We start from the raw sequence: 15,550 nt of genomic DNA, 5'->3' as shown, positions 1-15,550 counted from the left end.
TTTCACTTTCTTCCTCATTTCTTCTTTCTTCTCCTTGGAGCTGAACTTCGACTCGTCGAACCCATCCTTCAAGTCCTTCAAGGTTAGTGTTCCAAATCCCGTTTTTCTTGCATATTAGTGTCTAGATTGCTTCCTTTTCTCTCTTGAAGCTTTTTATTTTAAAAATCATTGAGATTTGGGGTTTGGATTGTGAAAAATCTGTTTTGATTAAACCCACTTCTCAATCCTTTGCAACTTCTTAATTTCTTGAAATCCCTGTTGCAAATGGCTTCTAGAGATAGAAAAACTACTTCACGTGGTCCTTCTTCTTCCTCCAGATCGACCGCTATCTCTAAACGTCATCTTCTTGTTCCCAATGATGATCCATCATATGTTAGGGACATTAGATCACGTAATGTTATTGTTGAACATCCTGTTGATGTCAATCATATTGCACCTTTTGACATCCTTCCTTTGCTTAAAGCTGTAGGTTGGATTAACTTATTGCATTGGGGTGGGCCTGCATACCGGTCCATTGCCCAATCCATGTTTACATGTATTAGTGCATTTTCACAGGATAATTTAACTTTTCAAATTTCTACTAGAGAAGGGCCATTTGACGTTGATCGTCATTTAATTTCAGCCCTTATGGAAATTCCAGTGAATGATGAGGGTATTCCTATCCATAATTTAACCGATAAACCCTCAATGACTGAAAAACACATGCTCACTAGAGACTTGTGCAATATGGATGTTCAATGGACTCAAAAAGGGAATGCGCTCCCCGCAAGGTATTTGTTACCCAAATACAGAATTCTCCACAGAATCTTTGTGTCTAATCTGTATCCTCGTTCGGGTAATAAATCTGACTTGACTTCGTTTATGGTTCGTGTTATCCATGCTATTTCAAATGGTACTCAGATTTGTTTGCCATCCTTAATCTGTCATTTCATTATTCAGTTTTGACTCCATCCTGGTCATAGTGACATTCCATTTGCCTATTTTATGACTGTATTGGCTACTCATATGTTAGTCGATATGCCTATTGATGAAGCACCTATCCATCATCTGATCTTCAATAATACAAATATCAATAAGATGAAGTTGGATCTGCTTCCTGAACAAGGTGGTGGTGGTGGTGGTGGTCCTGAAGAAGCTGGTGTTGACATTAATATGGATGACATTTTTGAGGAACTGGATTCTGACTCAGCTAATGATCCAGATTTTATACCATCTGATGTTGATGCACGTCTGAGTGCATTAGAGGGAAAAGTTGAGGATATTAATGTTAAGTTAGAAAACATGTCTGTTGCTCATGATTTGCAATTCAAGTACATGCGCAAATATCTAAGGCGCTTGAACAAAGGCATGCACCAACTTGATCCCTCTATTCCTCCTCTGTCATCAAGTTCTAGTTCTAACTAGTTTTTATGAGACTTCTGGTCTGTAATAACTTTATTACTTAGCACTTGTTTGCTTGAGTTTGAGTTGAATTTTATGCTGGATATTTGTTCTTGATGTAATATTTATGCTGGATATTTATGCTGGATATATGTGATGCTATCTTGAGTATCTCTATGACTCTTTTGCTATACTCTCTTACTTCCTCATGTTTCCTCTCATGACTTCCTTTATTTAGTTCTCCTTTGTCATATTGTGACAAAAAGGGGGAGAATGGTTTGTTCTTAATGTGATTATGAGAGGAGTAGCATTAGTTATGTTACTCAGGGGGAGTGGGGAGTCAAGGGGAGTATATGTTTGATCTTGATGAATGAAACTGGTTGAATGTTGAATATTGAATATTGATTTGCAGGTATTAACCAGTTGTTTTACTCTTGTTTATCTTGATTATGTGTTTTGTCACTAATTTGACAAAGGGGGAGATTGTAAGTGCTATAGTTTATATCCCTATCTGTTGTCAAATTTGTGATGACAAAATCACTGTTATGTTATATATAACTTGCTTAAGTGAAGCCCTTTCAAGGATCAACATTCATGAACAAGCTAAGCTCACATCAAGCAAAGCTCACAAGTATAAGGATCAATCTTGAATGAAAGAACTGCTCACAAGTACAAGGATCAATCTTGAATGAAAGAACTGCTCACAAGACAAGACTCAAGCTGCAAGACTTCAAGAAGAGTTCATGGCAGTTTGTACACTTTCAAGATTGAGCTACATCAAGGTTTGATCTACATCAAGACTTCAAGGCTCATACTTCAAGGTCTCAAGTTCCAAATGTTTCAATGTCCATACTTCATGGTTGAGGTTTGATTGACCATAGGTTGACCTTAGAAGTAGGTCATTTCAGATACATAAACCGAATGTTTATTTTACATGTGATTGGTCTATTCTTCCACTAGTCCTAGGCCTTCTTCGACTAGTCCTAGACTTGCTTCGACCAGTCTAAGAAATTCCTCGACCAGTTGTGAGTTTGTTACAAATTCCGGATAAAATCTGTTAGCCTTCGACTAGTCCAGGAATCTATTCGACCAGTCGTAGGAATAATGTCGACTGCTTTTCGACCAATCGTACAATCTTCGACTCGAAGTCCAGCGAAAATTTTCAGGACTTACGACCAGTCGAAGGAAACCTACGACCAGTCGTAGGAGACCTACGACCAGTCGTAAAACGGTCAAAGCATATCCCGCTGGATTTTTCAAATATCTGTTAGTGCTTCGACTAGTCGAAGAGCACTTTAGACCAGTCGAAGACCCGATCTTCTCACTTATAAATAGTGCACAAATCTCAGAAGAAATCATCGATTTAATTAATCTATTCAAGCCAATCTTCGTCGAACTTCTGAGAGATAATTTTATGCTCCATCTAAGCTAAGTGTGCTTATTTAATATTCTCTTTCCTTAGCTTTATTTTAATTGATTATGTTTCTGCTATTCCAATCTGATTTGATAAGAGGAATTATTATTCCCTTTCTTTGGAATCAAAATCAATTAAGGCAAGCCCTATTTGGTTTAACTTAAAATCTATTAGAATTAGAACCATTGTAATCGAGTACTGGACATTGAACTTGGACATTCAATCATCTACTTTGATTTGCTTCTACCGGGCTGCTACAACGAAGAAGATATTCAGGTATTTTACATATTGTAAATTCCTTTCTATTATTTTGGTTTCTTTCAAGATTTGCCAGAAAAATTTTGTTATATTGGTTATCTGAGGAGAGCCAGGAAAACTCAGAAGTGGGGTTTTTTTAATTGTGTAAGCCCACATACAAAGACACAATTGTAAGGGTTTTGGGTGAACCTGGGAAAACCTATTTTTAGTGAACGCTAATATCCCCTGTGTGAGGATATTAGGAGTGGAGTAGCTTTTTGTGTGGCTGTTGTTTAACAGTTGGTGAACACACAGGCGAACCACTATAAACCCATGTGTTTGATTGTTTTATTCTTCTTATTTTTAATTATTCTTTTGTGGGATGTATGTATGGTGGTGAATGTTGTAATTATTTAATTCAAGCTTTGTGGGAATGTTGTAATAATTTAGAATTTATTTTCTGCTATTCCTTTATCGCTTGATTTGCAATTTCATTTGAAAGTTGTTCCAGCAAGGTTGCCTTGCCATTTTTATAGTGTATGGCTGTCCCTAGAACAATACATTTTTTATTCAAGTTATTTCAATTCAGTTTGTATTTATTTTTTATATTCCTCTTCGGTTTGAGACTTGATATAAAGATCTTTCTAGAAATAAGGTTGTCCTACCATAAACTCTGTTTTTGGTGTAAGGTTGTCCTTAGAACAACGTTTGTATCAACCTCTCAAGATTTGAATTTTGAGGTTATTTTAATTTACTGCATTGTGATTTACTTTGGCTATCATATTCATTTTAGTTCCGCTGTTATAAGTTTTAATTTGGCACTGTCCTATTCACCCCCCCTCTAGGACATATAGCTTAGCCTTTTCACTATCTTCATCCAGATGGAAGATATTTCATTAAAAACCAATCTGAACTTCATTTGATCTTGCGTTTAAGAGATGAGAGGTATGAGAATTAGAATTGATTCCATCACAAAACCATGCCCATGAGACAAAGCAAACAACAGAATTTAACCAATCCACATCCAATCTAAGAGAGTTATGAACGTTATGAAGGATTCCATCATCCAACCATGCCCATGAGACGATGGTGAACAATAGGGCTGATACGACCATAACCTCTATATATGCATATAAAATGCTCAAAGCTATTGCAATCCATTGTAATTTAAGTCATAATAAACCATTAAAAACTATGAATATTCCATATAATCAAACTAAAACCAAGGATAGTTCAATAAACTTGGATCAAAGACATAGAACCAATCCCATCACACTACAAACTTCACCTCTTCGCCCTAGCTAAGAGCTTTAGCTAATCATGACCATGATTAAACTAAATCTCAAAGAAAAAACATAAAAAATAGGGAAGAGAGAAAACAAACTTTGTTGGTAGGTTGCCCACGTGATCTCTTTCTCTCTCTCTCTCTCTCTCTCTCTCTCTCTCTTCTCTCTCTCTTCTTCTGCTCCATGTTCAAACTTGGATGCTTCTCTCTCTATTCTCTTCTCCTTTTATAGGCTAAGGCAGGATGGTGGAGAGCCTCTCTATGTAGTAGGGGCAATGGAGAACCTCTCTACACAGCAGGAAAGTCATGCGCATAGCTGTTTATGCAACCAAGAAAACAGGGAAAAACTTCCCCACTTTTCTTGTTTTCTTTCTAAAAAATAACGTCACCTAGGATGTTTTTGGATGACCTACATAATGGATGGTCTGGATTGCTGATCCGATAACAGCCAAGATCACATAACGACCCACCTTGGCCGGCAGCATCCAGACGCTGTTTTCGCACCCACTTGTGTATTTTCTTACATTGGAACATTCGATGGGGCCATGATCAGCGTCAGTGAGAAAATCTACTCTTTCCATTAGCTTCGTGACGAGATTTCAGGTGCAAATGGATGGTTTTAGAGTGCTTTTGATGCGGCCCACTGAATCTGTGCTTCTACCGTCCGTCCTGCATTTAAGACTTCATGTACATGCAACGTTCGAGAAAATTAGGTCCCAGATTAGGGTACGGTTGGTTTGGCCCTCTTAATTCAATGAACAGTGAGGATCATCAAATTATATGATGATAGTGGCCCACCCAGCTTCGTCTGTAAGCTCTATTTGCGAAACAGAGGCTGAAAATTTGGATTTCCAAATCCTGACGGGCCAGCGGTCGCTAACCATTTTGGTTAGCTTGGTGCACAGCGAGTGCACTTGCTGCAGTGCACTGCAGCACTCGTGTGGGCCCCACAATGATATTTTTGATAAATCCACACCGTCCATCTACCTTCCCATCTCACTTAAAGGGTTAAGACCAAAATTGAAGTATATCCAGAGATCAGGTGGGCCTTAGATTGATGATTTATGAGATGATCTGTCTGTTGGTCCACTTCCACAAGGATCCAATGGCTAAAACTCGACATGTATGGTTAATTTATGGTCCTCAGGCCAGATATAAAGTTTTGGGCCGAACGAATGGTGAGAACCTTGTGATCTTGCATTCTGGACTTTTTCAGGCCTCTTGGACTTCAATTTCTTGATTTTCTCAGATATTTGGTGTGTAAATTCCGTGATCTCTGTCCCCTGGGGTCCGTCCCTTACCTTAGTGACTTCTGAGCATTAAATCCATGTTTTTAGTACCCTTTTTCAGTCCAGGCTCCTAGATTCACCTTGCAACACAAACATGATTAAAATAGGCCGTTAAACAGTATCATGTTCGTAAATTCAGGTAATAACTAGGGTCTAAATGCAATATCTGACCCTCAACATTCTTCCTAATAATCTTGATCCCAATGATCACATTAATCACTCCTAAGTCTTTCATTTCAAACTTATAGGATAAGAATGTTTTGGTTTGATTTATGATGATATAATTTGATCCAAATATTAGAAGATCATTAACATATAAACATATAATGACACTTAATGATCCATTGTTCTTATAATATATATACATTTATCTACATCATTTATCTTAAAACTGTTATCTCTTAAAATGGAGTCAAACTTAGCATGCCACTGTTTAGGAGCCTGTTTCAAGTTGTACATTGATTTAACCAATCTGCACACCTTTAAATGTTGAGCAGTGTCTACAAACACTTCGGGTTGCTCCATATAGATTTCCTCATCGATATGTCCATGCAAAAAGGTAGTTTTAACATCCATTTAATGTATGAATAAGTTATGTAATGAAGAAATTGCGATCAGCACACTAAGCGATGTAATTCTAGAGACAGGTGAATAAGTATCAAAGAAATCTATTCCTTCCTTCTGTTTATATACCTTAGCTACTAATTTGGCCTTATACATATCTATAAAACCATCAAGTCTAAGCTTCTTCGTAAAAATTCACTTACAACCAAAATGTTTTAGACCATCGGGTAAGTCAACTAGATTCCAAGTATGATTAGCCATGATTGAGTCCATCTCCGAATCTACAACCTCCTTCCAAAAGGATATATCGTGAGATGATATAGCCACATGGAATGATTTGGAATTGTTTTATACATTATAATAATAAAATTTAGGTCAAAAATACTTTGCAACCATTGGCCTTTTACTGACCCTGGGCATAACATCAGGATCAATTGAATAGTTTGGACTAGACCATTCAACCAATCTAGTATCAGGATCTAGAGGCTCACCCCCACTAATTTTTTATTTAAAAGGAAAAGTTTTCTTGAAGAAATCCGTGTCTTTAGATTCTATAATTGTAGAGTCTTCTGAGGTTAAAAACCTATAAGCGTTACTATTTAGTGCATATCCAACAAATGCACAACTCATAGTTTTATCTTCTAACTTATCCCGTTTGGGATCTACTAGCCTAACATGAGCTAAACAACCCCATATCCTAAGATAATTTATGTTAGCAATCCTACCTCTCCACAACTTATGAGGAGATTTGTCACCTTTACTCGAAGGAACCCTATTAAGGATATAGGTAGCTATTAGAATTGCTCCTCCCTATAATGTCACGCCCCAAATTCAGAACCCGGGAACTTCCACTTCCTAAGTCCCGAACTCGGGTCGGAGAACTTCCTCGCCACTTACCAAACTTGGTTAATGATTAGCGAAGTTACCGAAAACTAAACCCAGCTCATAGCAGAGGAATTATTATTTTTCTCTCTGAATAGTTAACTAATTAGGCGGTTAGACTTTTTTTTTTACATGGTATCAACACATATTGAAGAGACGAACCTGCTCAACTTATCACACATAATATGGTGCACTAGCTCAATAGTAATGAAGGAAACAATGACAAACTCCAATAGCTCTGACATGCATCCTTAAAAAGTATAAGTCATCTGTATGAGCAAACCACAGCTTGTGAGTCTAATACGTGTCGGGAGTAAAACATGGCTTATCAAGGTGCTCCCATAAAGACATCTAAAACAAGCATAGGCATGTTGTCAACCGAGCATGTTATCATAGGTAAGTAGTTTATTAATCAAGCATGTCATATAATTACAAAGGTTATCATGAACATGACTCAATGTTAGGCATGCCACTCAACAAGCGACCATGAATCATGAGAATAGCAAATCATCATGTGCAAGATAATCAAATTCCATATTCTACTATAGGGCATATGATGGAAGGCAATGGCAAAGCTGGCGTGTGGAGTCGGGATGATAATACATGGTATCGCAAGCCATGATGTCCATCACAAGGGACTTTTATCCAAACCAGTCCCATACCTAATTTGGATAGCTAGACTCAATGTGATAAACTCCTAATCTCAGGTTAGTCCCATACCTAATCGAAATCGTAACCATTGCAAAGGTACATATAATGATTTATTTACACACCACCAGCCCAAGTGAATAGTGGATGAATGAATGCACGAGTCAAATGCTGAACATCCCTCATTTTTATGAGTACGTCTCCACAACACATAATACATCTCCACCAGGAACTACAAACATACCACATATGGATAATCCACCATCCTCACATAAGAGTGGGACAACATCCCTCATCATCTGCTAGTACATCTCCAATATAAATCACAAACATATCACACATGGGTAAACCACCATCCTCACATAAGAGTGGGACAACATCCATCATTATCTACTAGTATATCTCCACTAGAAATCACAAACATACTACACATGGGTAAACCACCATCTTCACATAAGAGTGGGACAACATTTATAAAAAAGCAAAGTATTGGGCGTGTCAACCCCTACTCATCTAGCCATTAGCTTAAAAATGGGGGACCCTAATTTGTTTCACCCTACCCAACCTCAATAGTTAGAATACCACCCAACTCGACCCAGCACACGATGGTAGGTAGGCACGTCACACCTCTTCCCTTCCCGGTCCCAGTAGTAGAAAGGACTCTTGCACCCATCATACTGTGCTCCCCCCACTCAACACATGATGGAAGAGGACCTGATTGGCCAATCTTAGTGGGTTCATTGGAGGATAGGCGTATCCAATATCGGGATATAATCCCAAGGTGGCCATAGCGCACCCTTCTCAAACTTCTCAACAATATCAATAATTGGGCCATCACAAGGCCTCGACATAATCATCTCACCAAACTAGTCATCATAGGGCCACCATATAAACATCCGCTCATGAAATATGTCATCCATGAAAGCCCACGTAATCAAGTGTATAATCACAACGACATGTACATACCCCAACTCCTCTAGACTTTCATCTAGACACAAGGACCAACATGAGGGCCCAAGCATAATACATCAATGCCTCTCATCCAATCATATGGATTAACATGAGGGACTAAAGAAAAATAATATCCAAAATCTCCCAACTCCTTTGGATCATGTCTAAGCATATGGAATAATATAAGGGCTCTAATTTCATAACGTGTTCATGCATGCATATAAAATGAATGCTTACAAATCAATCATGTGTATCAAAGTATTAAGTTGATACCAACATAACAATGGCAGGATAAATCAAATTACCAAGGCACGACACATAGATACTTGACAATAGAGCTTCAAGTTATAGCCCATTGTCCATGGGAATGTTCATCTACACCCATAATCCTTTCTTGATACAGGCCAGATCATGACCTTAGTACCCATAAGCAATGGGCCTTAACTTGGGCCCAACTAACATTTAATCAACAATCTATAATCTAGTCTTATGAGACCCAACTATGTATATAGGCTACACAATCCATGCCATGTCCATCACATATTGGCTGCATAACACATGCCATAAACATTGTGTGTGAGCTACACATCACACATCATCCATATATCACAACACACCACATACCATAATCATCTCATGCCCTCATGGGCTTCACTTAACAATAATGGCAATTGGCCAAATAGACTAACAAGCTAACAATAGTCAAAACATCATTCCCTTGACCATGGAAGTGGGCTCACTTGGCATCTCATCTAATGGTTACTTGTAACCAGCTTACATCCCAAGTTCCATGGGCAAGTAGGCTTTCATAAGCCCAAGGCACTAGGCCCAACACAAGAATAGTCAATGTGACGCAAAGGTCCATACATTTAAGTGTCTTTAATAGAACACTGAGGCCATATACCTCTTTGAATACTTAACAAATGGCCACCATGGCTCACATATAGCATGCACATACATAAGGCACATAAGTTATAGTGGTACACAAGTTCTCGCTTGCATCATCGTTATCATAAACATCATTCAACATCAAATTCATCATCACAACTTACATCATGTAAGCATGTGCAAGGAATACACAGCATATAAGGATTCACATGCATCATCAATATCGTGGCCATCATCCATCACTATCATACATGCCCTAGTCATTAGTTGTCTGTCATGCATGAGGCTATCCTTACGTTCACCAATATAATTTATTTATCATCATTCATGGATTAAGTAAAACATGGTTATCTTATCCCCGTTATCATCGCGACAACCAATACGTGCAATCATTTGGATATTAAGCATGGTGGTCAACTAGCATGTTTTGTCATCATGCATATATATACATAATATCATCATCATTACCATGAGGATCATTTTCACTTCATGATCAACATAAGAAATGTCATAAGTACCACAAATAATTACTCATACATCATCAATGCATATGCCACAATTCACCATCCATTAAATCATATCTATCATTTCAACCAAGAACTCACCATTATCATTATCATGTTACCACACGTATCATCATCTCAACCATTACAAGGTGTGTCCCACATAGTGTGAGTTCCACATTAAAATTGGACTACACATAAGGCATGAGATCGTATAGGTCAAGTGTGAGTCCCACTTGGTGTACCAATAGACCAACTCAAAGGTATAAACGTCCAACCACAAGGCTTTCATTGGTGTGGATCTGATTCCACAACTAAGTGGGCCCCACATATTCCACCATCAACTAGAAACAATACACAATCTTAAACATAAAGGATAACATGCTAACATCTTTCATGTCATACATCCTATTGGGCTCACTAGCCACATACACAACAAACCAAGAAAAAGTTAATTATCTAGTTTATGCATTGTAAAATAAGTCTCGGTAAGCGTGATCCACTTGACTAGAGGTAGTATGCAAGGCATGATGCCCAGTAGACAATGGGTCTACCCAACGGGCTCATGGTTATCGTTGTGGGCTTCTAATCCCTAACGATTTCTCTTAGTGTTGGGCCTTCTTGGGCCTTAGGGTCACATCATTTAGTGAGTGTCCTTAAATTATATACTATATAAGTGCAACTGTTAGTAGAGTATTCAAGGAAAATACCTTCGTCGCTTTTAGAGTCAAACTTGCCTAGATGTTCTCTATCTTTAAGAATATAACATTTACTACCAAGGACATAAAAATATTTTACACTAGGTTGTTTTCCACTCCATAATTCATATGGACTCTTGTTCAATCATGCCCTAAGATATACTCTATTAATTATGTAGCAAGTTGTGTTAACGGCTTCGGCCTAGAAACTTTTAGCCATGTTTTTACTATTTAGCATAATTGAGCCCATTTCTTGTAATACCCTATTTTTCCTTTCTACCACTCCATTCTAGTGAGGTGTCTTTGGAGTTGAGAATTCATGTCTAATTTCATTCTTATTCCAATATGATTCGAATTAATCATTCTCGAACTCTCTACCGTGATCACTCCTGATTCGTTTTATGAAATATCCTTTTTCATTTTGTATCCTTTTGGCCAACTTCTGGAAATCTTCAAATGCATTAATTTTTCCCAAAGAAAGGCAACCCAAGTGAATGTTGAATAATCATCCACTACTACCAAAAAGTATCTCTTTTTCCCATGGCTCTCAACTTTAGTAGGTCCCACTAAATCCATGTACAGTAGGTTAAGAGATTTGGAAGTTGCTACGGTGGTTGTCTTTTCGTGTCCAACTTTTATTTGTTTGCCTTTTAGATAATCACCACACACAATCTTCTCCTTTTTCCTAATTTAAGGAGACCTTTCACTAAGTTTCTTGAGCTTAACTTTGCCAAATTCTGATAGTGGACATGCCCAAGTCTTTGGTGCCATAGCTTAGATTCATTGTTTAAGATCATGTGGCATTTTGTGGATGGGACACTTTCTCCACTACTTTCAATTATATAACAGTTGTCACTTGTGCAAAGACCTTTCATAACTAGTTTACCTTTGTGATTTGAGATCTTGCACATATTTTTGGACAAGTTTACAGAATGCCCTTTGTCACAAATTTGGGAAATTCCTAGGAGATTGTGTTTCAGTCCCTCTACGCAAAGAACATCTGTAATCTTAGGCAAGCTAGGCCCAATTATTGTCCCTCGTCCAAAAATCTTGGTCGAGCTCCCATCACCAAAAGTGACTGACCCACCATCAAATTCTGAATACTCACAAAAGTGGGTCCAATCACCTGTCATATGTCTGGAGCATCCTCTATCAAGATATCACTTGGAACTACTGCCTGCCTTAAGTGTGGTGTGAATTACAAGGCAGTTGTTCTTGTTCTTTACAACCCATTTAGCGATATTTTTCTTAAGAGATGTCACTTTATCTTCATATTGGATTTTCTTAGACTTTTTAGGTATTTGTGTCAAATTTCCATGTTTCATTAGTTTCCTAGTTTTCTGATTCAGTTGATTCACTTGGTTCAACAGCTCCACCATCCTTTTAGTTATTTTGGGTGGAGTAGGATATTTTCTACCTTCATTTAATGTATGTTTTGAAGTACTCTTAAATTTTTCAACCACTCTTCCTACTGGTTTTGTAGGACCCGTATCCTATACCTACCATTCTATAAGCTTCCGCGGTCCTCCCAGTTGAATTTCGGCAACCCACGGCCTGTAATCGGCATTTGCGCACGACCCTAAGTCACATCTTGTATATCTATGTCGACTCAACCTGAAACTTATATCCTAATGACCACGCCATCACCGCGTCTCGCGCGCTGATGTGATACCTTGGCCAGGAGTTGTGGGCCTGCGTATTTTTTGATGAAACGCTGCGCATTGTGAATTTCAAGAGAATCTCTACAACCCATCACATCAATCAATCAATCACAAGTCAAGTACACAACCCATCCATCTCTTACCAACAAGGCATGACTCACATCTCTCTCCCATTGCCAAAGTCAGCTCTCTTTCTCCACCCATCTCTTTCTTATAACACCATCCCTCTCCCCCATACATCACTCCATCCCATCCCATTCTCTAACAACTCCCAAGCTTCCATGAGAGAAAATCCTAAGGAGAGATAATAGCCACGAGAGGAACCATCTTCCTACCCCCTCATCTCACCCTCCAACCCTTCAATTCTCATCTTCCAACATCAAAGTGAAAGCCTAGGTGCTAAAGAGTCCAAGGAACCAAGAAGATTAACAATCAGTGGGTGTTCATAGCTCTAGATCATGATTTTGATTTAGGGCCCACTTTGATGTATGTGTTGTGATTTAAGAGGGGCCCATAGTGGCAAGGTCTGTAACGACCTTGGAATTTTCTGTGCTAATCTTTCCTTAAGTAGTTGTTTTGGGGTAATTAGCACTTTACTCGATTGCTTGTGAAATTCGCATCAATCACTTTAAATTGTATCTGCATGGCTCTAAACGTGTAGATTAGTGAGCGCTACGTTACTCTGAAATCTGGGATCCATCGCTAAATCCAGTTGTTCTGGGGAATTTTTGGAAGATCTGGATCGGACCTGGACCGCGCGTCGAAAGTCCGATGGCGATGATCTTAGGCTGTTGCGGTCACCGAGTTGGGCTTGATCTTCACCTCGAAAATCAAGTCCATGTGATGTTCTGGGTTGATTTGCTTGAGCTCGGAGTGAAGAGTGTGAGAACGGTTGGAATTTATTAAGCTTTTATTGAAATCTGAGTCGTGTCGCTTGCGCGACGATTTTAAGCATTCTGACCGTTGGATTCTGACCCAATTTCACCCTCTGATCAGGATAGTTGGCCCAGGCATATCCTAGTGCTTGTGGACCTGATCGAGATTCCGTGACCGTTGAATTGAGTGTGGTCCGCCACGGCTGATCTGAAGAGCCGGTCGGTATGAAAACTCAGCTTGACCTAGATCCATGGTCAATGAGCTTAAGTCCGACCTTTCGTGGTTATAGGCCCACCAGAAGTGCTTCGTTGGATCGAGAAAGGCTTACTTTGGTTATAACCTAAGTATACCTTGTCCCTAGGGTTATTTTCATCAAGAAAAGGCCTATTTATAGTCCTTAAACCCTAGCCCTCTTTTCCATACGATTTTCTCTAACCCTAGCTTGGAAAGAGAGTGAAAAAGAGAGAGAAAGTGAGAGAGATAAGTTGGTGAATCATCTTGATTTCTTCCTTGTTCTTCTTCATCTTTGAACCTTCACTTTGAATCGTTCTTCTGACGATTCTGAGTTCCTTTGGGGTAAGTTAACCTAACCCTAACCTGTGTTAGAGCTTAGACTAGACTTGGTGTTGTTGTATCTCATTTCTATCCTTATTTTAGGGTATTCTAGCGTCGTTGACGAAGACAACTCGTCTAAATCAGCTCGGCGGTTCTTTCTTCGCTTAAGGTGCGGACTTTAAGTGTATAGGTTATGGTTTTCAAGGCTTTCAATCCCAGTTAGTGATTTATTCTTGTTATGGATGACATTTCACATGCCAAATGTTGTGTTTACATTATTTTCCTGATATGCATGTGCTATATTGAGATTTGTGTATTCTAGGTGTATTTATAAAGTACCATATACGTATATATTATGCACTTATGTTTGCCATGATTATTTGTCATGTATGTATGCTAGATGCATGTATGACGACTCCTTGGTAAAAGGAATTGTCTAAGTGCATGTATTCCAACATACGCCATGTATGTTGTTCCATGTATGTTAAGTGTTGGTAGAAATGCATGAATGATCTAAGTGTAACTGATTACACTCATTGTGGGAGTTGAGAAGTGATTCTCAATACTCCTATTGATGCGCATGATTTCCTTTATGCAGTTACATTCCAAGTTATTTAAATTCAAGCATCTCCTATGCTTACAATTATGTTAAGTTGATATTCTTCAGATGCGTTTGTGCCATGATTTGAGTTATTGTTCCATTACTGTTTTACATTCCATATGAATATCTGTAGTAGTGTAGGATGTTTGGGACTATGCCTTAGTCCAGGAGATCGGTAATTGACCCTATATTCGTGGTTGAGATTGCTTTTGCCACGTAGGACGTATTAGACGAACCCGAGCCGTATTAGAGTTGGCGGCAGTGGTTTGGCCACGCGGAGTGTTTGCGCACTCTATGTCGTTCAATTCAACGTGCGCTCGTGCTAGTCGAGTTTGTCAAATAACCCGATTGTCCGATGTATGTTAACCATGTATGGACGCTACTGTTTGAATCTAGGATACCGAACTTACCAGTGAAATCTTAATAACCATGGTACCTGATCCGCTAAGACTCATGAGCCGGACATGGTGGTATGGGACACCGTGGTCGAGCTGTCGGCCTATGCTGGGGTGACGAGCCTCCCCGTAGTGACCAGTGAGCAACTAAACTCGTGAGCCGATTATGGTGGTATGGGACACTATATTCGTGCTGTCGACCTACACTGATTGGTGACGAGCCCTTTGTAGTGACCTCGAGCATACCTGGATACCGCAAGGAGGTGACGAGCCGATCTGTGGTAGTAAGGGCATGAAAGGCGTGCATTGATTGGTGACGAGCCCTTTGCTACGACCTCAAATATATAATCGTATGAGATGTCTAAGATTGACGACCCTAGTATGGATCATTGTTTGGATAGTGATATGAGGAAGGTATCTTAGCTTCCCAATCCTGTTGTATGAAATGGACTAATAACAACTTGGTAATCATATCCATGCACCGCATTTGCATGTGCTTTGTAGATGTGGCGCACTTTGAGGCGATGTCATGCGTAACGTAAGATGAAGACGCTGAGGGTGTACGCGTGAGGGCACGCATCATATTGCATTCATCCTTGCATTAACAAGAGTACTTGGGATTTATTTAATTGTCCTGCTTTATCATTACTGTTTGATTGAACTGATAACATGTTAACCAGTGCCTTATTGTTCCACTGAGTTGATCACTCACTCCCACGTTTC

The sequence above is a fragment of the Magnolia sinica genome, chromosome 14 (assembly GCF_029962835.1).
Source record: "Magnolia sinica isolate HGM2019 chromosome 14, MsV1, whole genome shotgun sequence".
Classification (NCBI taxonomy): domain Eukaryota; kingdom Viridiplantae; phylum Streptophyta; class Magnoliopsida; order Magnoliales; family Magnoliaceae; genus Magnolia; species Magnolia sinica.
The sequence above is the reverse complement of the archived record's forward strand: the minus strand, read 5'-3'. Positions refer to the sequence as shown.